The sequence below is a fragment of the Mesocricetus auratus genome, unplaced genomic scaffold, assembly GCF_017639785.1.
Source record: "Mesocricetus auratus isolate SY011 unplaced genomic scaffold, BCM_Maur_2.0 Super-Scaffold_15014, whole genome shotgun sequence".
Classification (NCBI taxonomy): Eukaryota; Metazoa; Chordata; class Mammalia; order Rodentia; family Cricetidae; genus Mesocricetus; species Mesocricetus auratus.
In genome coordinates this window covers 82,441,291-82,463,123 of record NW_024429186.1, presented here as the reverse complement: position 1 = coordinate 82,463,123, position 21,833 = coordinate 82,441,291, and the positions used below count along the sequence as shown (strand labels likewise).

Below are 21,833 nucleotides of genomic sequence, written 5' to 3'. Positions count from 1 at the left end.
TGGCAATGTATGGGGCCTCTGGTGGTAGATCAGTATTTATCCCTGGCATACAAGTGGACTTTGGGAGCCCATTCCACGTGGAGGCATGCTCTCTCAGCCTGGACACATGGGGGAGTGCCTAGGCCCTGCCCCAAATGATATGACAGACTTTTGGGATCCCCAACAGAGGGCTTCAGTCTCCCTGGGGAGCAGAGGGGATTGGGGTGGAGGGTTGGTGGGGGGGCAGGAGAGGAGGAGAGGGAGGGGGAGCTGGAATTGATGTGTGAAGCAGGCTTGTTTTTAATTTAAATAAAATAAATAAAAAAAGAAAAACAGTCTTATTTTTTATGATTCTTGTCATCATTGCTGGAGAATCTCTTCTGTTCTTTATCTTGTCAACAGTTGCTATATCAATTTTCAGTTTTGGCCATTATAACTAGTGTTTATTTCTTTAAAAAAAGAAACAAAAAACTGAAACCACCTTGCCAAATTTTAATCTTAGAATTACATGATGCCTTGAATAGACCTCTTGGCCACTTGCCATTCTTTCTTTAAGATGGTCAGCGTTCTTATGCATGCATATACGGCATATACGTGCACTTCTTTCTGACTCTCTATCTCTGTGTGTCTGTCCATCTGTCTCTGTCTCTCTGTGTGTGTGCTATGTGTGTGTGTGTCTGTCTGTCTGTTTCTGTCTCTGTCTCTGTGTGTGCGTGTGTCTGTCCATCTGTCTCTGTTTCTCTCTGTGTGTGCTATGTATGTGTCTGTCCATCTGTCTCTGTCTCTCTCTGTGTGCTATGTATGTATGTGTGTCTGTCCATCTGTCTCTGTCTCTGTGTGTGTGTGCTATGTATGTGTCTGTCCGTCTGTCTCTGTCTCTCTCTGTGTGTGCTATGTATGTATGTGTGTCTGTCCATCTGTCTCTGTCTCTCTGTGTGTGTGCTATGTATGTATGTGTGTCTGTCCGTCTGTCTCTGTCTCTCTGTGTGTGTGCTATGTATGTGTGTGTGTGCTGTGTGTGTGTGTGTGTGTGTGTGCGCGCACGCACGCTGTGTGTGTGTGGTGGGAATACTTGCTTATGTCAAAGCCAGAAGCTGACATCAGGACGTCTCCCTCAATCATTCTTCCACCTTCCTGTTTAGATAGGTTTCTCAATGAACACAGGGCTCACCATTTTGGCTCTGTTGACTGGCCAGTGAGCTCTGGGGTCTGCAGGCTTCATTTCACTTCCTTCTCCTCACCAGGCAGTAGGGCTGGGCCTACAGACATGTGCCTCAGTGCCTGGCTTTTAGATATGTGCTGGCCAACCTCAGGCCCTCATGCCAGTGCAGTAAGCAATTTGTCCACTAAATCATCTCCCTTGGCCGTATTTTTATTTCTCTATCCCAAGTGCCTAGCACAATGCTGGGCATGAAGCAGTGTTAAAACTGATCTCTTTCATTCAAAAGAAAAACCATACATACAGTTGTGCTGAAGCCTCAATTTTATACCATCTACAAATGAGATAAAATCCAGTTTTATTTTGCTCTCTGCTAATAGTGGAGAGGATTTGCCTGCCTTAAGAAAACAACTAATGTGCTCTCAAAAACCATCAAGCTTTCTGTCCACAGGGCTGTTCAGAAGTGATGTCCCAGGACTGGAGCACGGCTGAGAGGCACGCACTCATATTTAGTAACAGGCATTGTTCTATTCTCTCACCCTAAAAGGCATGGCCTCCCATTTACATCGACTCTTCCTAGAAGCAGGAACTTCTGGATAAAACTTCCAGACTTTAGCCCCGCCCTGAATCCCAGAATCCTCTTTGTTTGTGAGTCTCTGGATAAGCGTAGCTACCTCCCCTCAACAACGAAGCCTCTTTTTATAGCAAATGGAGATGTTACAGAAAACCACAACCAGACACAATGCAGAGATCAGCAGGTCACAGTGAGCCCAGCCCCAACAGATACAGTTACATCACAGCTCCAGCATCCATGGCTCAGGGGACATTGTGGAGAAGGGGTGGGAAGATTGTAAGAGCTGGAACAGCAGGAAGTCTGCTGTGAGACCGCCTTTTCTAGAAACAATACTGGGAGAAGGGCAATATCAGTGGCCATGCTGATGCCAAAGGAGGAAACTGTCATGGGGTCCCACCCCCTAAACAAAGAACTACAGGCAACTAATGATTGCTGGGAGGAGAATTAGTCTCCTCCAGGGTTGAGTCCCCCTATTGGTCGTCCAGTGCAGAGTGGTCAGCCTTGAAGTTATATATGCGCAAACAGAAAAAAGGAAATTCTATTTATATTTGTGTATACATTGCATACACATGTATATAACAATAATAATAAAGGAAAAAGAAGCCATCGACTTGAGGATGGAGATGTGGGACATGGGAGGGGTTGCACAGTAGGTGCCTGGGAAAGGCCAGAGGGAGAAAAGGAAAGAGGGAAAATGATTATTTCAATTAAAAACGTATTTCAAGAGGTGTCCAGAATTTAAATTCAGTTTAAATGTAAGTGGGTACCTGAGGGATTGGTGGTCAGAATCCATGGGTCCTATTTCAGCTTGACAAAAATACACGTGAGGGACTGGAGGGACGCCTCAGCAGTTAAGAGCGCTGGCAGCTCTTCAGGAGACTCGGTTTCATTGATTGCTGGCACTCACATGACAGCTCCCAACTGTCTATAACTCCAGTCCTAAGAGATCTGCTGCCCTTTTCTGGCTTCCGCAGGCACTAGGCATGATGTAGTACATACACACACGAGCAGGTGAGACACCTGTCAACATAGAAAGGAAAATAATAATTTAAAAATTGTTTAAGAAAGCTCATGTGAGTTGGGAAGCATGAGTATTCCAAAGGGAACATTCAGCAGATTCTCAATGATAAAGAAGTGTGAAAAGTTTACAGCAGGGTTTGCAGGGTTAATGATGTGACATGATCCGTTTATAAAAATTTTTGTAAAACAAACAAAAAACCCAATATAACTGACAGATCCCCAGACTCCCCGAGTTGACTAAATTTCAGTGGTTTAGAGAATAGGTCAAAACATTTCCTGACTTAATACAGGTGTATTTCCAGATATCATTGTGAAGTTGGCAGAAATTGTACAGGGAAGCAAATCTCTTGGTTTTCTTATGGGTCTCAGGCTGCCCTCTCTGAGCCCATACAGATGATCTTTTCTTATTTATCTGTAATACTTGGAAATTAGACAGTTTTTCTTATGGTCTTCTTAAGGACTGGCCCCTAAAGAAGTCATAGCCTTCAAAGAAAAGAATTCCCCAACTTAATGCGTCTGCTACCCTCTCGGTATCAAGAGACAATATATTTCCAAATGTCAAGGGTTAGGGTCAAGTAACTAAGTAACCAGAAACAAACCTTCTAGTGTTTCATTTTGGTCAAAATTGAAACTAAAGAATATAAGAGGGAAACAAAAATCAATGCTGCAGGATATGCTTTTTATTTTTTTTATTTTTTATTTTTTTATATATTTTATTTTCCAGTTTAAATTTAGATAAGAAACGAGGTTGCTTCACAAGTCAGTTCCAGGTCCCTCTCCCATTCCCTCCCCTCCTCCTGTGCCCTCCCCCCAACCCCCCCCTTATCCCCTCATTCCCCCAGGGAGGGTGAGGCCCTCCATTGGGGTGTCCATAGTCTGTCATTTCATATAGGGCAGGGCCTAGACCCTTCCCCAAGAATTCAGGGTGCAAGTGCACCTCACATTGTTCTATGGGGGTCCAAAGTCCGTGTGTATACTTGGGATGGGTACTGATCTGCTGCCCAAGGCTCAATAGATTCCCTAGGCCTCCTCACTGACACCCAGATTCAGGGGGTCTTGATCAGTCCCATGCTGGATTCCCAGGCTGATGCCTGGGATTCAAGAGTTAACCTTTGTCTGGTCAGCTGTTTCTGGGGGTTAAACCAGCCCAGTCTTAATCCCTTTGATCATCAGTCCTCCCTCTCTGTTACTGGCTTTCTTGAGTTCAGCTCAGTACTTAACCAATATGCTTTTAAGAAAGGTTGGAGAGTGTGGTCGCCCTCAGATGCTCGTGTTGGGAGAGGGAGGCTGAGGCGGGCTGATGTGATGCTCAAGTATTGCAGGAAGTACTCATCGTACAGACTTGACAAGGCACCTGGGCTCGTGACTCTCATTTTACGCCTGCCACATTTCCTTTATTGCTTCATATTTCAATTTGTTTTTATTATGTGTGGGAGAATAAGACTTCTTATAGCTCTGCTGGAATGAAGGATTAAACTTTACAAGTTTGAGCACATTCTAACCCGCTGTCCTCATCATGGCCTCCCTCCCTTCGCTAGAGTCTTCATTTTAAAGGCAGGCAGCCTGTAAAAAAGAGGGTGTGCAGTGGGTGTGGGACAGCTGCATTTGCCATTTTGAAATGACACACACTTTATTGCCAAGATTATTTAACACTTGGGAAGTGGGCCAGATTCATCTTTGGAAAAAAATTAAGGAGCTAGCAGGGTTTTACACCAGCCCTCTCTGTGGTGGGATTTTCCACAGAGTGACCAAGCTTCCTTCCTTCCTTCCTTCCTTCCTTCCTTCCTTCCTTCCTTCCTTCCTTCCTTTCTTTTTTTTTTTCTAGACAGAGTTTCTATAGAGCTTTGGGTCCATCCTGGAACTGGCTCTGTAGATCAGGCTGACCTTGAACTCACCAAGATCCACCTGCCTCTACCTCCCTCTTGCTGGGATTAAAGGTGCTCCCCACCAAGGTTTCTAACATAGACGTTGTCTGTATGAGTCCTAACTTCCAAAGCCAAATTAATCCTTTTCATTTCTCTGCCAAACCTAGGGACTCTCTGTGACTATTTTCCTAAATCTTGATACTATTTACTGGTACCTCTTTTTTCTTCTTAAGTTTTAGATTTTCTTTGATTTTCCTGTCTCCAATCACTCTCTCTCCAGCTGGTTGACGTCTTAGTTTTCTCTCTCCTGCTTCTATACTCATTCATTTGCAGAATTCCAGTCTCATGATCATGACTCTAAGAACAGGATTGAAGTCTTCCTCAGGCATTCAGATGATTAGGCCTCGTACAAGAATGCTAAGTGACCCTGCTGCAAGGGAAAACAGTAGCATAGCCTGTGCCAGTCTGGCAAGAAGTAAGCTTTACTTCTGACGATGCGTGCATGCATTTCTTAGTACACACTATGTTTGTAAATACTTTTAAAACCGCTATCAAAAATCGAAAAATAGAATTTGATTTGGCAATTATTTCTAAGAAATTGCCTTGTGGTAAGTGTTCATGAATGAGTTTTAAAAATTGAATCTAAGGATGTGTATCATAGCAGTATTTCACAGTGATAAGCAGCAGCCTTCTTGAATATTTCCACGATAGTTACCAGCGGAGAACTTGTTAAACATGCATAACGCACCCACACACCACAAATTCACTTTCTAGCTCCCCGGCGCCTCCCGTGGCGTTCTCCCGATGCGCTGGTGTGTGGGTCTGCAGTCGGCTGTAACCCCCTTTTGTTTCTGGCTTTCTGCCAGTCCCCTCGCTCTATTCCAGCGTCTGCTGGCTTGGCTTTTCTCACCACAGCTTTCTCCTCTCAACCCGGGCCGTGAGGTAAGAGACGGAGGAGCCGCTTGCCCCCCTTCGTCTCCTCACATATAAAATGTGAACAACAACCCCTGCAAGGAGCAAAGGCACCTACGTTTTCAGTCAGATCAAGTAGGAAGTGTTCCCAGCATACAGAATGTGTTCAACAAACGCCACTTTCCGCTTTCTCCGTGGAGCCTCGTCCTCTAACCCACATTGCGCACTGATGGTTTTCCACCCTCGGGCCCCGGTGACAACTCCCTTTTGTCTTATGGACACACTTTGGAATCAGACTGGATGAATAGCATGGTGACAGCTGGACAGCTGTTGCTCCAGGATAAGCCCGGGAAGAAGACTTTAAACTGCTGCCGCTCCAGAGATGAACTGGCGTGGTGAGGAGCCGTGTTAGAGCCCCTGAGAGCTACGGAAATGGCCTGTGCCCACATCAGAGCAGAAACAGTGGGTAAGCAGAGGGAGCCCCTTCTCCATCTGTGCTCCAGATCTCACGCTTATTCTTCTGTCACTTTTGTTTTCTTTTCATGTATCGACCCAGGTCAACCATTTTTTTCATGTTCATTCCTGAAATGGAATTTTTTGGTGCAAAAAAAAAAGTCTAATTTGCTCATTGCAAAGATAAATGTGATGGAAAAGGAAAGTCAATTTTCACATGCCGGTTTTACTCTTTAAACAGAGTTCATCGAGAGTCTGTCAAGATAAACTTTTGTTGTAGCATTTCATTTAGCTGAAGAAAGCAACAATCACTTTTTGTGTATCTTAAAAGCAGCAGTCTTTCACTTAAATAGTTTTGGTGGATTTGAGGCCCAAATTCCACCCTCTGGACATACTCAAAGCCTTGTAGGCTCCGTCTGCTGCTGGGCAGAGGGGCTTGAAGCAGAGAGCAGCTGGGGGAGGCAGACACGCCTCCAGAGGAGATCAGAGGGTCGGAGCTTCGGCAAGAGGTCTTCCAGGAGGCAGGCCGTCAGGCCCTTGGGCTCTCTACCTCATTGGCATTTATGTCCTTGACTCAGGGCTATGTTGATCTTTTTTTTTTTTTTTTAAATACAGTCTTTTATTGTCCCAAAAGACACTCCAAATCGTACTTAAGTTCAGGATCTTGTTTCTGGATCTGGGTAGCTTAGGTCTTACTCATCAGCCTGCTGAACCATTCCCTTTTCAGACACATAGAAATCATCCAAAAACTTCCTGACATCTTTGTTTTTAACTGTTGTGGCTTGCTGAATCAGAGCCACTGAGTTTGAAACAAATTCAATATCATTTCCTTCAAGGATTAATTCATCCTTCTGGACTTGAGAGACAGAACAAACAACACCTGTCCTCATCTGAACCCTGAGGAAGTATTTTTCACGGAAGACATTTAGGATTTCAATCAAAGACCCGTTCTCCTGAATAACGACGTTGATGGGGGAGCGAGCATACACAGACCTCATCTTGTAGCAGAAGCCCAGTGTGACTCCCTTGATCATGTTCTGAACATGACTGCAGAGGGCAAGTTCCTTTGTGTTACCCCATCATTTGTCAGCCTGGAGCCTCTTCTTCCCAAGGAGACTGAGCTCTATGTTGGTATGACTGCAGTCCCTCCAGAGGGTTCCTCTGGGGCCCTTCACAATGACTGTGCGCTCCTTCAGACTGGAATAGCGATGGTCTGATTGCTGAGAATGGTCTTCATTCTCGCAGTAGATGAGGCAAAGAGAGCTGTGTTGATCTTTTTTTTTTTTTAAAGAGGAAATGGGGTCTGGAGAGATGGCTCAGCAGTTAAGAGCACTGACTGTTCTTCCAGAGGTCCTGAGTTCAATTCCCAGCGACCACATGGTGGCTCACAACCACCTTGAATGAGATCTGGTGCCCTCTGCTGGCATGCATGCAGAAGACTGTATACACAATACATAAATAAGTAAAATATTTTTAAAAATCAGGCTTTTCTTAAAAAAAAAATAAAAGAGGAAATGGAATTCCCATTGGACTTTCTCTTTTCTTCTTTAAAGTATTTTACTGTAGAACCTTTTTGATACAGGCTAATCCAGCATAGAAAGTTATCATTTAGAAGAAAGACTGTTGTGAACTTTATACAAATAACATAGAAATGTATTTTTTAAATTCATGACTAACCCCAAATTTTATCTTATACCTCTTTGCCTATTCAAAGAAGCCTTAGAAGCTCTCTGAACAAATTCAGTCCTATCAATTTGTCTTTTCATTATCTGAAACAACATTGTCACAGAGAAAGGTTCAAGTACATAGTCTTGCCCTGGAGGAGGTGTGCATAGCATTAAGTGGACTCCAGGATGAAGTTTCTTAATCCTTTCCTAGCGGCTAATGTTCATTTTCTTCCTATCCTTTCTTAGTTGTGGATTTGGAAGAACTCGTTCCTTTCTTTAGAAAAGGAACTAGAAAGTTCTTAGAGATTTTTTCTCTGTATCTGTACAGGGAACAATTCTGACAGCAGGGAAGGAAAATGAGACCTACCCATACCCTCTTGGAGTCTCATGATTGTCCGTTGGGAGATCTCTGGTTCATAACACGGAGGTGAGCACTGGTTAGCCCTCTGGGAGATCTCTGGTTCATAACACGGAGGTGAGCACGGGTTAGCCCGCTGGAAGATCTCTGGTTCATAACACAGAAGTAAGCATTGGTTAGACAATTCTCTTTCCTTTTTTTCTTTTGCATGTGTGTATGTTACACATGTGGGCAAGCATGCTTGCACTAGTGTGGGAACACGTGTATGTGTGGGCTCAGGTACCTGTGTGCACGTGAATGTGAAGATCTGAAGTTGCTGTCACATATCTTCTTTGATTGCTCCCAACTCTGGAGTTTGCCAGTTCTGGCTAATGCAGCTATTCAGCTTGCCTTGGAAAATCACCTATTTCCCAAGTACAGGGACTTCACGTGTCCTGTTACCCATGGGCCTCAGCCATGGAGCCTTCTCTCCAGTTTCTTCACACTCCCGTGTCCCATCATCCCTTTTCTGACCTCAACTGGTTTGTAAAACGTTCCTTCACATCAGTGTTTCCAAAATTCCTACAGTAAAATCTTATGGCTATAAGAAGAAAGTATCATTTTAAGATAAATATATTAGGTAAAGAATTATATTTCGCTATATTATTATTTTTACAAAGAAAAATTACTAATACATAATTTCCTTCAACAAAAATCATGCCTAGAGAGATGGCTCATGAGTGTTTGCATCCAAGTTTAGGTTTGAGCCTTGGGATCTATATAGAGAGAAGTTGTCTTCTGACCTGCATGTTTCCACCCTGGATCTCATGGTTGCTCATAAAAAATAAATGTAATAATTTTTAATTAAAAAATTCATGCCTTGTAGGGTATTGGAAAATAGCCCTTTCCTTCTGATGAAACATCAGGGGGTGGTGGGAAGATATTGTAGGTCGTATGTATGCAAGTAGACAATGTCAAGTTAAGAACATGTAACAAAGGAGCCGGCATCACTGAACCAGGTATGAAGACTCTGTACCATCCCAACAGTCTGTTTATAATCTTACCGGATGTCCAAGTCAAAAAGTTGGACTCCTTAATCCACAATGTCAGGCATCTCAAAGAAACACGGTTGACTTTTCAGCAAGAGCCCGAATCACATTAAGACTGGTGAGCATTTTTCAAAAGATGCCGGGTAGTTCCAGTGCCCAGCTGTGTGCCTTGCTGTCCCTGCACTGCGTATCAAATTATGAGACCCATGTCTCCTCCTCGTGACTGGGGAAGTACTGAGGCAGGCCATTTTGACTGCAAATAACTGAGACTCCAAGTCACACAGACTGACTCAGGCAATGGAGAAGTTAACACAGGCTTCAGAGAAGGCTTGGACACGGACGCTTGTTTGGAGTCATGTCTTTGAGAGCGTCTCGGCTCTGCTGTCTTTTTTAGTCTCAGTTATCAGCTTGGATTTGCTTTATAAGCATTGAGATAGGAACTAGCAGTTGAACATAGTAAAAAAATCTTAGCTTGAGCCATGGTTGCCCAGTAAAAACTTACCTTTCTAGGTGCCCTGATGTTGGGCATGACCGCATGTCCAGATGACATATTAAAGGGAGGGAGAAGGACCCTCCGCCTTTCAATTTTCTCCTTTTTATTAGATAGAATTATGATATGATAGTGAGTAGCCTTGAGTCACACAGATGGTGAAAATTTTAAAAACAAAATCACCTGAATCCTAAAGACTAAGGTAGACTGAGAGGAAAGCACTTCTGGGTCCTGACTATCAAACTTTCTTGGCAGCCTTGAATGACTTATGCTGAGAGGAAAGACTTTTTTTTTACATTTTATGTAAATCGATAGTATTTTTATTTTTTTATTCTCTGTAGGTCAGTAAATTAGGACTGGAGTCTTGTAGATTCTTTTAAGTGACTCTTGGAGGCCCGATGTGAGTGTGAGTGTGTGTGTGTGTGTGTGTGTGTGTGTGTGAGTGTGTACATAGGTCATGTCACTGTCAATTGTCTTCCTGCAATACTCTCCATCTTATTTTTTGAGACAGGGTCTCTCACTGAAATCATCATTTCAGCTAGACAGCTGGGCTAATGAGCTCTTGGGGGGCTCATGGTATATAACCCCCCACTACTTTCACCCCAGTTGGCTTTGTAAATGCATGCTGCCATGCCTAGCTTTTTATTTGCTTATTTATTTTTTTGCATGAGTTCTGGGGACCTGAACTCATGTCTCCAAACTTGTGTGGCAGGCATTGTATCAATAATGCTGTGGTAATTTGAATATTGACCCCAGAAGATAGCTGTATTCTACTTCCTGGAACTAGTAAATTTGTCACTTTATATGGCAAAGGGGATTTTGCAAATGTGAGTAAGTTGAGATGGGCAGAGTGGCTTATGTGAGTTGTCCCCATAAAAGCACAGTGTCCTTATAAAAGATAGACAGTGGAGTACGATATCACAGGCCTTGAAGATGGAGGAGGGTCTGCAGCCCAGGAAAGTGGGCAGCCTCCAGAAACTGAAAGAGTTGGGGTTTGTTCCTAAAACCTTCAGAATGATCTGTTCCTTCTGACGCCTCGATTTTAGCCCAAGTAGACTGCTTTTGGACTTCTGACCTCCAGCAGTGTAAGATAATAAATTTATATTGTTTTAAGCCACAGAGCCTTTGCATTTTTGCTATAGCCACAATAGGGGCCAGTAAAAACAAGTAACTGTCCTTTAAACTCCCACGTATTTCCCAGGTGTACAGCAAAGTGTTCCAAAGAGTATAATGACATATTGTAACAATAGACTACCTGTATCAAAGTGTTCCAAAGAGTAAATGACATATTGTAACAATAGACTGCCTGTATCTAATATGAGAATCCAGTCATCCTCCATTAAAATCAGGCATTAAAGGACTTACAAAATATAAAACAACACCGTTTTCATCACTTTTTCTTAGTTTTACTTATTTTTCATGTGCATTGGTGTTTTGCCTGCATGTATGTTTGTGTGAGAATGGTGGATCTCCTGGAACTGGAGTTACAGACAGTTGTGAGCTGCCTTGTGGGATCTGAGAATTGAATCCAGGTCTTCTGTTTGAGCAGCCAGTGCTCCCAATCCCTGTACCATCTCTCCAGCCCCATTTTTATCACTTTTTAAAATTTGTTTTTTAAACCTTAAAACTATGTTGCATATGTTACCCTATAAGAGGGTTATTACTTTTACTTAAGATAAAGTAACAATGTAAAATATCTCATTGCTAACTTAAGGGACAGTAACACACTGAAACTCTGAGGCACAGAAACAGGGATCTTTTTGGTCACCAATAATTTTTGAGGGCATTAAAACCATCCTCAGGCAGAAAATTTGAGAATAGCTGTTTCAGCCTAAATACCATAGCAGGAAGCGTGGTAACAACAATTTTAGATAATAATTTTATTTACCACGTTATCCAAAAGAGGGGCTTTTAACAAAACAGTCAGTAAGTGCCAGCTCTCACTGCGATTAGACCCATTTAAGATCCGTGCCCATCCCCGCCAGCCACCCTAAGCAGACTGGCACTGGTTCATCAGACCATAACCCTGGGATCCGGGGTGAAGAAGAGAACCAACTCGAGAAAGCTGCCCTTTGACTTCCACATACACACCACGGCATGTGCACATCTGCACCCTCACACACATTGCACATGCAAAAATACTGGTAAGTCAGAACGCTGGTCCTGGGCTCAGATGATTTACTCCCGCTATGCTCAGATTTTGACTCAACATGCTCACTGAGAATGACATTTTTCTCTTCAACCTTAGAGAGTACTTCATAATCCTGCATGGCGTTTGCTAGTAGGGGAAGTATATTTCAGTTTGGTTAAATAATCTAATTCAAGTCTATACTTTAAGTTGCCTACTTAGTTATAAACATTCTGCATCTTTGGAGCCGTTCAGGTTTGTCATGTTGTTGGTATCTTTCCTCCAGCTCGTACTGTGTTTTAAAGGACCGGGGTTGGGGGCATCATGTAGTAGAGAGTGTCCCCAAAAGCCACATCCTGGGCTAGCAACTGCCAGGAGTATCAGGCCAGCCCATGGTGCTCTGCTCCTGTCTACTGCGGAGGGAGGAAGAGCTCCCCTCATGCAGCTGGATTAGGTTGGTCTTTTCTTCTAACCTTCAACTCTACCTGACCTTAATGGGGCACGGGGACACCTTGCCCATGAGTGAATTTGGCAAATTCCCAAGTTAGACTCTACTCTGTTCCTCAGTACCCTCTAAACCACGTGGGACTCATGTTCCTTAGGGAAACTAGAGAGCACTTTTCTGAGTACACTTCAACATGGCTGCCTCCATGTTGGAAGAGGACAGTTCATACTATAGGTTCTGCTCTGCTTTAAGAGAAGCTGAATAAACGTCCGCAAACAGTTTTCCCGTCACCTTCTCCACTCTTCCCCTTTCCTCATGGGCCTTGGCAGGGAGGGGAGATTTGTATCTCGCCTGTGTAGTGAATTTTCTTTCCACAAAGGGCTTTTCTGTGTTGTCCAGACAGCTCCCCTAAGAAAGCTCTCAAGCAAGTCACCCGGAAAATAGTTCTTGAGGACTAAGGAGAACTTAGAAAAAAACCCGTCTCTGTTGACAAACTTGGATTTCAAGCCCATTTTTTTTAAACTTATGAACTGAAAAATCTACTTTTAGATTTCAAAGCTGAATGTTAGCTTTTCTCACTGGTTTCCACCCGAACCACCTTAAATTGCCTCCCCAGTTCATCCAAGTCCTCAACACACCCCAGACAACTTTGGAGGGCTATATGCCCTCGAAGAAAATGCCTACAACATGGAAACATGCATGCATGCAAAAAAAAAGCACACTCATGAGTTTAATAAGGCTACATGTCCAGGAGATTAACTTCTCTGAGCTTTTGGGCCCTCGTCTTTAACACAGAATACTCTTTACATTTGTCGTAAGGGCATTAGAAGCTAATTATATAAACAGAGCACAGTTCTCAGTCAGTGGTGGGTGTTCCATAGATACTAGTCATTATTTTATTAGCATGTATGTTATTACATGTCTGCTAGTCTCTTTTATGTCTCGCCTAATATAACACTTGTGATTTGAACACACATGCTAATTCCACATACTATGTTCTTGGAAATTAGACATTTAGTCTGTGTTGGGGGGATGAATTGACTCAAAGTGGGTTCTGTGATCAAAACCACATGATTTTCTGAATCTCTTCACCAGCATTTCGCTTCCTAACAAATTTCTTCCAACTTTCACAGGATGTGTAGAATAAGATGTTGAAATCGGCCAAGGTCTCCTTTACTAGGTACAATTACTGATCATACTTCTCCTTGAACAACACAGATTGAAAGGGGGAAATGTTGTGGGGGTCAGGATGAGGGAAGAATGGGTGGGGAAGAGGGAGAAACCCAAGGGATCATTTATTATCAGTCCAGTTTGGCTGCCAAATACGAGGTTGACTATAACTCTTATGAAGAAACGTCCTTCTACACATAACATAAAGGCAGTTTCATTGTTGTGGGTCTTCTATGGAAGTTCCGATTTTCACATGGTTTAATGCTGGTAGCTTTCTCAAACTTTCCCCAAACTGGACTGCAATCAGTTTTGTGATTCTGCATCTAACATAGGCATGTGCTCTGGTTACCTGAATAGATACTCATAAAGCAGTGACTTAAGGTTTATATGCTATTTTTCCCGTAGAGGGTTAGATAAGTAAGTGTTTTGGACACTGTGAGCCATATATTCTCTCTTATAGCGCCTCGGCCCCGCTATTATAGTCAAGGCAGCAGAAGCCATGTACATGCATGAGCAGACCTGGGACCTGGAGAAACTGTTTGTGAGCACTAGCGCTGGGATCCACCTGACCCCAAATCCCAGTGCCCTTCAGACTCCTTTGGTCCTGATTTTAGCCCCAAAGAAGAGTGGTTATTCTCTAGGGAGTGAACTCAGAAATGCTCATTTAAGAGTCTTGGGTCACAAACATCAAATAGTTTTTTCTCATTGCTCTGTCTCAATGTTCTGTTAGAGAGATCTAAATATCTACTTAATTATATATCTACCTATAAGGTTACATTGATTAACTTTCGTTGAATACATGGTAGCTATAATCTATTCAAACTCTCTTTGGTTCCTTGGGGAGGGTATATTTTATACTTTTTAAGCAAAATTTTAATGTCAAACAATTTCAGGCTTATAGAAGAATTGCAATTTTTTATGAGACTTCCCGTATAATTCTCCTGGTGATAACATCTTAAATGAATCCATTTACTTCAAAAAACAAACAATAGAGATGCATTATTATTAGCCAGAGTTCATATTCTCTTCAGATTTTATAGTTTTATTGAATGTCCTTTTCCTGTCCCAGGGTCCCATCTAGGATGCCACATTACATGCAGATGTCACGGTTTTGTGGGATCTTGTTGGTGTTATCATTTCTGAGACTTTCCTCTTTTTCATGGCTGTGTTAATGTTCTCCAGAGAAACAAAACCAAAGAAAAAAAAAAGAATCAATCAATCAATCAATCAGTCTATCTATCTATCTATCTATCTATCAACCTATCATCTATCTATCTATCTATCTATCTATCTATCTATCATCTGCCATCTTTCTGTCTATTTTACCAAAGTTACTGATGTGACTTGGGACTGGGCTGGAAGAGTGGCAGTGAGGAATTAGTTGCTGCTGAAGACCTTGTGTTAGACTCATTCTGTGGGAGAGGATTGATGGAGCTGATTTTGTGACGCTGAGGTAGAATTTTCTTTTCTCTGGAAAACCTCAGCTGGTGCTTTAACACTTAACTGACTGCACGAGGCCCTGCCCACGAGTGTGAGGGCAGTCTCCTTCAGGAAACCCGTCACAGGTGTCTGCCCAGGAGCCTGAGGGTGGTTTTCTTCAGGAAACCCGTCACAGGTGTTAATTACATCTACAAAGCACCTGCATAACAACACGGATGTTAGTGTTTGCTTAAACAGCTGGGCATTCCAGCCTAATCAAGTTGAAACATAAAGGTAACTGTCTCCGTGACTTTTAAATTGTTGAACATCCTTCAGCTGGTATTTTGCTGATGTTTCTCTCAAGATCAAATTGGGGTCATGAGCTTTGGGAGGTGAACTGTGTTTTTTTTTTGGCAAGACAATGAAAGAATGGTTTGGGACTAGAAATATAATCTTAGCCAAACACCTGAAAGAGCCAGAGGTTATTTGTGGCTTATAATTTGTATTTTACTGGACTGTTCAATTAACCTCATGTTATTAATTTCTAACATTAAAAAAGATAATATTAGCATTAAGAGTTGTGCAAGTTGAACAAGAGTTCATATTTACTCTTTGTCTGGCTTCCCTTCTGGGTAGCATTGTCAGTGACCAAAGGACTGTAACCCAAATAAAGTTACATTGTCAAGCTCAGATTTTATCTGTTCTTCTACGGTTGTCCTTTTACTGTCCCGGGATCCTTTCAGGATGAGGCATACTTAGTTCTCCGGTCTCCTTATGCTCATTCAAACTAGGACAGTTTCTCTTACCCTGTCTTTTATGACCCTGTGACTTTCGAAGAGCTCTGTTTGGTTACTTTTTGAGGCTTAGGCTAAGATTATGGGAGAGAATATCACTGAGGTGAAGCTTCCTCTCAGTGCAGTGTGTTGGGGGTCTATAGTGTGGATACGTCTATTACTGGTGGTTTTATCCTCACTGCTGAGGATGGTAGCTGTCAGATTTCTCCTTTAAATAACCTTGCTTTAGTACTGAAGTCCCAGCCCCACCACAGAAGACGATGGGAGACTGTGTGAATATTTTGTTTCTTAGACTTTTACCGACTGAGTCATTAGTGGATCACACCTATAACAACTATCATTCTGGTTTTACACAGGTGACATTCTATTTCCTTCATTCCTTCTACAATTGTTAACTGGAATTCTAAGTAAAGAACAGTTAGTTCTCCACTTATTTATCCAATTATTTATTCATATCATCATTGACTCATGTTTTCATTTTATTCTTTGGGTTATATACTGGTAATACTTAAAATTTATACTAAAAGTTTCATGGAAATTTTAAAGGACTCTTTAAGGTAAAAGAGCTAGGCGTGATAGCTCTGCTTGCAATTTCAGGACCTGGGAAGATGAGGCTGGAGGACTATAGTAAGTTTGAGACCATCTTGAACAACGCAGTGAGATCCTATCTCCAAATAAATAAATGAATGAATAAATAAATAAGTAAGTAAACAAATAAATGGGAAAATCGGGTGTGGCAGTTTCTGGAAAGTGGAGACAGGAGAATCAAAAGTTCATGGTCGTCTCAACTACAGACTGACTTTGAGGCCAGTTTAGTCCACAGGGCGCTGTCTAACCCAATAGCCAAAGCAAAATCTAAAGCCCTTAAGGTAAGTAGATGTATCGTGAAGGCATGGAGCAAATTTACACAGAGCAATACCACACAGCTTCCGGTCCTGGTCACAGAGCAATACTCACAGCTTCCAGTCCCACCATGAAGAACTGAGACAAAGAAACTCATATTGTGTGCTCCAGTTTCCTCCTTTGGGAAATGAGCCTGGGGGCTTGTATGTCATAACTACCCCTAAGATGTTTGAAAGAACAAAAGGAGATGCTGGGTGTAGAATATTTAGTGTGGTGCCTGGATTCTATGTGCTTAACATCTCGGTTCTCATTATTGAAAAGAAATAGCTGAAGACATGATTAACCCCATTTGTTGTGGCTGAACCAGAGATAATGAATTAAGGAATCCCTGGTAATTGTGTCTCAGCTTGGACCCGTGTCTTGCTAATGGTCTGTCACCTTCCTTTATGCACTCAGTCAAGAGTAAATTATTCTTAAATTTCTGGTGAAAGCTGTCTGATTTGACAGTTGAGACACTTATATAATTAGAAACAAATTACCTTCAGTGCCCAGCCCTCTTCCCGTACAGGCCCCTTCCTCAGAGCCCCTCAACCTCCACAAGGAAACTTTGCAGACTTGTCGATGGAGCCAGGTCCTCCTGCCAGCCCACTGCCTGCCGGTTGGGGATATTATATACTCATTCATTTGTCCAATCAAAGAGTACTTCTATGTAACCATTCCATATTTTGTTCTTTATTCTCTTTTAAGATCACTCATGTGTCATTTTGTGATGTCACTGTCTCTCTGTAGAACTAGAAATTTGAGAACCCAAAACAAAACATTTTGTAAAGATCCTTTTGTTTACTTTGAAACACAGCATTCCTTTGAGCCCTGTGACTTATCTTAAAAGCTGGGAGAAGCCAGCTTACATTTTCTTTATACAACAAGGAAGGAGAGAGCTGGCAGCACTGTCTCTTTGATCTGACTATACCAAAAACTCTACTTAATTGGCTCTTAAAACATTCAGGTGAAGCAGGGGCCCAGCAGATCCGAAGTTAAGAGAGGACACTGGGGAAGAGAGGGGGCAGGAACAAAGTATGTATGACAATGCCCTAGTGAAGTCCATTACTTCAGACGCTGACTTGGAATTAGTAAAACAAAACATTCAGAAGAAATATGTGTAGCAAAAATGTAATCATTTCAACTATCACCCAGTGACATCCAGTATATTCAGAGCACTGCACACCCATCATTTCCATGTGGTCCCCAGACACTTTCATCACGTTCAGAGGACATCCTACACTCAGTTACTCTCCCCTTCTCCCAGTTCCTAACAACCATTAATGCGATTTCTGCCTCTGTGAACTCCTCTATTCTGGGTATTTCATTTTACGTAATGTGATCTTTGCATGGGGCTTCTTGTGTGTTTAGCACGGTTTTAAGGGTCATACATGTTGTAGCATGTATCAGAAGCTTATTCAATTGCTGTCTGAGTCATATTGCATTGTATGTATTTAATAATTGGTTAACTATTATCAAATGAAGTCTATTTGGGTTGTTTATTCTGTGGTCATTGTGGGTAGAGCTGCTATCAATATTTTCAAGTCAGTATTTCTTTGCTAACTTCTTCATAATTCTTGTGTGGTATGCATACCTATGCCTAGGATTGCTTTATTTTATAATTCTGTTTAGTTGTTCTAGAAACTATGAAACTTCTTTATATAGTGACAAAATCACTTTTCAGTTCTATCTGCAATACATAAAGGTTCTATTTTCTCTATATCACACCAGAAAAATTAATTGTAACAGTCCTAGTTTGCATGAAGTGGTCTGTCATTGAGTATCTGATCTGCGTTTCCCTAAACTTCTGTAATGTTGAATAGTTTTTTTCTTTCCTTTACTAATTTTCCATGTAGCCCAGGCTGACCTCGAACTCACAACACTCTTATCTTAGCGTTCCACTTCCTAGGATTACAGACATGTCACTATGCCAACCTTATTTTTATTTGTGTATCTTCTTTGGAAAATATCTATTCAAGCCCTTTTCTCCTTTGCTCTTTGAATCATTTTCACTTTTGTTTCTAAATTAAAAATTTTGTTTGTATTCTAGGCCCTTATTAGACATATATTTTCTTTCAGCCTGCAGTTTGAAGACATCCAGCTTATTTATGCTCCTTTTGCTGCTCATCTTGTTGGTTTTATACCTAAAAAAAACCTATTGCCAAATCTAAGGTAATAAGGCTTATCTCTATGCTTTGTTCTAAGATTTTATGTTTCTGGCTCTGCATTTCATTTGACTAGAGACCTACCTTTATTCTCTTGCTGTAGTTTTCTAGCTGTCCACGCTGTGTTTGTTTAAAAGATAAATGTTGCCTCACCTGAAGTTATGACACCCTAGTTAGATAACCATTCATGTGCACTCATTTGACTTTTGAATGTTCTCTATTCAAACTATACAACGTGGACATGAGGGTTTAGCCTTTATAGGGAGAATCTCCATTTAGCATATAAAGCTTATCCATTCTACTGCTTCCCACACTTTCCCAAGTTGAGCTTTTTTCCCTACCTAGCCACTACCAGTTTACCCCCAAGCCTCTGTCAACTCTCTTCTGGGCTCCTGTTGTGGCCATTCCTCAATGAGCAGTCAGAGCTGTCTTCCAAGATTAATAGTCTACACATATGAACATCAGTTCCTGCCATTTGAACCATAAATTCGAAATCTTTAACATGCTCCCAAAGCCTACATTCTGTGCCCCAGTGGCACCACCCCACCCTGTACTCCTTACACTCAAGCCTCTCTGGACTTCTTGCTATTTCTTGAACTCACCAAGCTCTTTATTTCCCTAAAGCTGATGCATGTGTAGTTCCCTCTGCCTGGAATAATCACCTCTTCACTCTTCAGTCAGCTGCTATCCATCCTTCAGCTCTTGGATTATAATGTTGCTTCCACAGACAGGCTGTCCTCCGCCTGCTCTCTCTTATTCTTCCTCCAGGATCCTTGTATTTTTCCTTCCTCCCATTTATCATGAGCTATGATCATGTATTGGCATATGTGTGTCCCTTTTAAATGCCATGATTGCTTCTGTGCTGTTTTACTTCCTGTCTCCAGTCCATTATCTAGTACATAAAAAGGATCCATAAATACTTCAAATGAGTAACAAACAATGAATAGTGCTTGATGAATACTTATTGTCTTGCCAATCTCTTCCAGACAAAAGAGTTCAGTTAGTTTATTCTCCAACTCTCCATTCACCATTTGTTGGGTGGCCGTTATTATAGGTGCTGGAACTTAAAATGACTGGAACACAATCCCTGCCATTGAGGAGGGTCCGAATGGGAGAATATAGTGGACAGAATGGTGGCTCCTAAAACAGCAGATCCTGACCTCCCTTAGACCTGTAAATGCCACCCTTATTTGGAAAAAGAGTTTTTATGTATGTGATTATGTTACTTTATCTAGGTGGGCCCTAAAAGCCATTACAAGCATCCAAGAATGAGACAGTGGGAGATTTTACATGTTCAGGCACACACACACACACACACAATGTTTTCTACGTGATAAGAAGCTAGTGAAGATGAAGGGATGACTGATTTGTAGAGAGTGAATTTCTGCAGCAGCCTGAATACTGGCCCGAAGCGCAGCTCTGTAAGTAACTGAGCCTCAAGATGAGTAAGACTCAGGTAGCTCAGCAACTGTATGGAAATGTGAACAGGGAAGCAGATACATCCTCCATCCTGGATGCTTGTCATGAGGCTGTGGTAATAATCCAGTCAGAGGTGCCAAACTGAGCTGGCAATGGGCTAACTTGAAGACATTACCTCAGAACAAAAGGAAGAGTTTGTAACGCCATCCCTACATGGGGTACAGGAGAGGAGGTTTAAACAGATGGACTGAGAGGTAACATGAAGAAAATTATGGGGAGGATGGAGGTCAAATGGTTTCGCTCTTGTTGGAGTAAAGATGGAGTTAAGATAGACCAGTTCAGGCTACAGGAAGATGATAATAAATATTCGCTGAAAGTAGAAAACATCAGAAAGCGACGGGAGTTGGAGGGATAAGAGGAAAGAGGATGGTGAGGATTAAAAACAGGAGGCACTCCACATCTTGGGGGGAAGGGTTACCGACAGCGTAAGGTCTCCAGCACACTACAGACACAAGAGTCTTCTGGAGCCTTATGTGCTGATGACTTTTGTGACAATCTTTATTGGAAAGACTTTTGATCTCTTAGGAGTCTGTATTGTCTCCAGACCAACAAATTTGAGACTTGGTTGGCAACCTACATTCCTGTTCCTGATGGCCTCCTAGAGTCCCACCAAAGATCCGGCCATGTAACTGGTTAATCTGAGTAACCACGTCAATAACCAAACCCTTGATCAAATCATGAAACAATTAATCCAGTGAGCACTTAATTGGTTGGCCATAATGAAAACAAAATGTTCCTCCATCTAGCAGCTGTACTAATTCATCATCATTTTGTGAGATAAGCGTTTTCCAGTCATGATACAGATCCCGGTCAGATTGGCAATTACCGTGAAGTAATAGAAGTCTGCTTAAACTAACGAACGTCATAACTCATTAACCTCTTGAGCCTCTGTTGTGTTCTTAGTGGTACTGACCAGCTTGAGACAAGGAGGTAGGACAAAGGAAAGAAAGCAAGGAGCAAAAGGAACACAAAGAAAAAAGAGACCGGTGAAGGAAAAGATGAAGGTGAAATTAAAGAAAAGGAAGACGTTTTTCTGAATCCGTTCCTCAAGGTGGGGTAAAATAGTTTGGCAATCACAAAAGAAGGGTATGGAGAGGTAACAAGTACATTAATATCGGGTAAACCTGGACTCTGAATCCTGATGTGCTGCCCATCCTACTGTGTGACCTCGAACAAGATAATATCTGAACTTCTTTGCCTCTTTCTGAGAAGCCGCGTGCAGAGGTGGCAATCTGCATTCCTAGAGAGGCGTGTAAATACTGATTCTGCTATATAATAGCTGCATGACCTCCAGCAAGTCATTTAACCTCTCTCTGACCTTGTTTCTTCATGTTTTAAAACAGAGGGAAATAATACAATGTCCTTCATCAAGCTGTCCTAGTAAATGAGCTGGTTCTTGAGAAGCGCTTGGGTCATTGTGCTTAACAACGCTAGCTATTAGCTATAAAGTTGTAACAATCAGCTTGCAAAACGTTTGCAGAAGTTCCCAGCACAAGGCCTGGCTTACAGAAGCGTGCACACAGCAGGGGCTCTCCTCTCAGCTCCGTGGGAGGGAGGTCCTGGTGGAAGGAGGACTTCCTCTTGCCAGGGCACCTGGGGCACCTGGGGCACCTGGGGCACCTGGGGCCGGTTCTGGTCCCCTGATGTGGCCCACTTCACTTGTCTCTGGGCCAAGCAGATGGTTGCGGTTTTTTTCAAAGCATTTTGAAGCATATTTACAAATGATTCACTGAGTTTATAATCGCACAACAGCTCACCACTCTCTGGAGGCAAGTTTTTGCATAGTATATAGCATGAGGCTTAAAACATGACTCCAGAAGAAAGGAAGGTCAGAGGTGAAACCCAG

The 21,833-nt window shown here is 42.2% G+C and overlaps 1 pseudogene; it reads right to left on the bottom strand.

Annotated features, from left to right (window-relative positions):
• Positions 1 to 6,654: 6,654 nt before the first annotated feature.
• LOC101831503 lies at positions 6,655 to 7,199 on the bottom strand (annotated as a pseudogene).
• Positions 7,200 to 21,833: the final 14,634 nt, after the last annotated feature.